Consider the following 3,660-nt stretch of genomic DNA (forward strand, 5'->3'; position numbering starts at 1 on the left):
CATAGTGCAAGTGTCCGCTAGTTAAACTACATAGTCCAAAGGCCCGCTAGTTAACCTAGATAGTCCAAGTGCCCGCTAGGTAACCTACATAGTGCAAGTGTCCGCTAGTTAAACTACGTAGTCCAAGGGACCGCTAGTAAACCTAGATCGTCCAATTGTCCACTAGTTAACCTACATAGTCCAAGTGCCCCATATGGAACCTAGATAGTCCAAGTGCACGCTAGGGTACCTATATAGTCCAATTGCCCGCTCTGGAACATACATGGTCCAAGTGCCTGTTAGTTAACCTAGATAATGCAAGTGCCCTTTAGTTAACCTACATAGTCCAAGTGCCCGCTAGATAACCTACATAGTCCAAGTGCCCGCTAGGTAACCTATATAGTCCAAATGCCCGCTAGGGAACCTACATAGTCCAAGTGCCTGCTAGGTAAACTACATAGTCCAAGTGCCCACTAGGTAACCTAGACAGTCTAATTGCCCACTAGTTAACCTACTCAGTCCACGTAACCGCTAGGGAACCTACATAGTCCAAGTGCTCGCTAGGCAACCTACATAGTCCAAGTGCCCGTTAGTTAACCTAGATAGTGAAAGTGCCTGCTAGGTAACCTAGATAGTCCAAGTGCCCGCTAGGTAACCTTGATAGTCCAATTACCCGTTAGCTAACCTAGATAGTCCAAGTGTCCGCTAGGTAACCTACATAGTCCAAGTGCCCGATAGTTAACCTAGATAGTCCAAGTGCCTGCTAGTAAACCTAGATACTCCAAGGGCCCGCTAGTTAACCTAGATAGTCCAAGTGCCCGCTAGTTAACTTAAATCGTCCAAGTGTCCGCTAGGTAACCTACAACATCCAAGTGCCTGCTAGGTAACCTAGGCAGTCCAAGTGCCTGTTAGCTAACCTACATAGTCCAAGTGCCCGTTCGTTAACCTAGATAGTCTAAGTGCCCGCTATGTAACCTAGACAGTCCACGTGCCCGCTAGGTTACCTACATAGTCCAAGTTTCCGTTCTTTAACCTAGATAGTCGAAGTGCCCGCTAGGTAACCTATATAGTCCAAATGCCCTCTAGGGAACCTACATAGTCCAAGTGCCTGCTAGGTAAACTACATAGTCCAAGTGCCCACTAGGTAACCTAGACAGTCCAATTGCCCGCTAGTTAACCTAGAGAGTCCAAGTAACCGATAGGGAACCTACATAGTCCAAGTTCCCGCTAGGGAACTTACATATTCCAAGTGCCCGCTAGTTAACCTAGATAGTCCAAGTGTCCGCTAGTTAACCAGGAACGTCCAAGTGCCCTCTAGTTAACTTACATAGTCCAGGGGCCTGCTAGTTAACCTACATAAACCAAGGACCCGCTAGTTAACCTAGATAGTCCAAGTGCCCGCTAGTAAACCTAGATAGTCCAAGGGCCCGCTAGTTAACCTAGATAGTCCAAGTGCCCGCTAGTTAACCTAAATCGTCCAAGTGTCCGCTAGGTAACCTATATAGTCCAAATGCCCGCTAGGGAACCTACATAGTCCAAGTGCCTGCTAGGTAAACTACATAGTCCAAGTGCCCACTAGGTAACCTAGACAGTCCAATTGCCCGCTAGTTAACCTAGACAGTCCAAGTAACCGCTAGGGAACTTACATAGTCCAAGTTCCCGCTAGGGAACTTACATATTCCAAGTGCCCGCTAGTTAACCTAGATAGTCCAAGTGTCCGCTAGTTAACCAGGATCGTCCAAGTGCCCTCTAGTTAACTTACATAGTCCAGAGGCCTGCTAGTTAACCTACATAAACCAAGGGTCCGCTAGTTAACCTAGATAGTCCAAGTTCCCGCTAGTTAACCTACATAGTCCAAGTGCCCGCTAGGTAACCTAGACAGGCCAAGTGACCACTAGGTTACGTACATAGTCCAAGTGCCCGTTCGTTAACCTACATAGTCCAAGTGCCCGCTAGGTAACGTAGATAGCCCAATTGCCCGCTGGGGAACGTACATAGTCCAAGTGCCCGCTAGGTAACCTAGATATTCCAAGTGCCTGATAGGTAAACTACATAGTCCACGTGCCCACTAGGTAACCTAGACAGTCTAATTGCCCACTAGTTAACCTAGACAGTCCAAGTGCCCGCTAGGGAACCTACATAGTCCAAGTGCCCGTTAGTTAACCTAGATAGTCAAAGTGCCTGCTAGGTAACCTAGGTAGTCCAAGTGCCCGCTAGGTAACCTACATAGTCCACGTGCCCGTTAGGTAACCTTGATAGTCCAATTACCCGTTAGCTAACCTAGATAGTCCAAGTGTCTGCTAGGTAACCTACATAGTCCATGTGACCACTAGGTAACCTACATAGTCCATTTGACCACTAGGTAACCTACATAGTCCAAGTGCCCGATAGTTAACCTAGATAGTCCAAGTGCCTGCTAGTAAACCTAGATAGTCCAGGGCCCGCTAGTTAACCTAGATAGTCCAAGTGCCCGCTAGTTAACCAAAATCGTCCAAGTGTCCGCTAGGTAACCTACAACGTCCAAGTGCCTGCTAGGTAACCTAGGTAGTCCAAGTGCCTGTTCGCTAACCTACATTGTCCAAGTGCCCGTTCGTTAACCTAGATAGTCCAAGTGCCCGCTATGTAACCTGGACAGTCCAAGTGCCCGCTAGGTTACCTACATAGTCCAAGTGTCCGTTCGTTAACCTAGATAGTCCAAGTGCCCGTTTGGTAACCTACATAGTCCAAGTGCCCACTTCGTAACCTGGATAGTCCCAGTGCCCGCTAGATAACCAACATAGTCAAAGTGCGCGATAGGTAACCTACATAGTCCAAGTGCTGTAGGGAGCCTACATAGTCCACGTGACCGCTAAGGAACCTACATAGTCCAAGTGCCCGTTAGGGAACCTACATAGTCCAAGTGCTCGCTAGGTAACCTACATAGTCCAAATGCCCGCAAGGAAAACTACATAGTCTAAGTGCCCGCTAGGGAACCTACATAATCCAAGTGCCCGTTAGGTATCCTAGATAGTCCAAGTGCCCGTTAGCTAACCTATATAGTCCAATGGCCCGCTAGTTGACCTACATAGTCCAAGTGCCCGCTAGTTAACCTACATAGTCCAAGTGCCCGCTAGGTAATGTAGATAGCCCAAGTAACCGTTAGCTACCCTAGATAGTCCAATTAACCGCTAGGTAACCTACATAGTCAAAGTGCCCACTAGGTAACCTAGATAGTCCAAGTTCCTGTTAGCTAACCTAGATAGTCCAAGTGCCCGTTAGTTAACCTACATAGTCCAAGTGCCCGCTAGATAACCTACATAGTCCAAGTGCCCGCTAGGTAACCTATATAGTCCAAATGCCCGCTAGGGAACCTAGATAGTCCAAGTGCCTGTTAGCTAACCTAGATATTCCAAGTGGCGGCTATGTAACCTACATAGTCCAAGTGCCCGTTCATTAACCTAGATAATCCAAGTGCCCGCTAGGTAACCTAGACAGTCCTAGTGCCCGCTAGTTAACCTACATAGTCCAAGTGCCCGTTAGTTAACCTACATAATCCAAGTGCCCTTTAGCTAACCTAGATAGTCCAAGGGCCCGCTAGTTGACCTACATAGTCCAAGTGCCCGCTATGTAACCTAGATAGACCTAGTGCCCGCTAGTTAAACAAGATAGTCCTAGTGCCCTTTAGTTAACCTAGATAGTCCA

Source organism: Tenrec ecaudatus, chromosome 7 (assembly GCF_050624435.1).
Source record: "Tenrec ecaudatus isolate mTenEca1 chromosome 7, mTenEca1.hap1, whole genome shotgun sequence".
Lineage (NCBI taxonomy): Eukaryota > Metazoa > Chordata > Mammalia > Afrosoricida > Tenrecidae > Tenrec > Tenrec ecaudatus.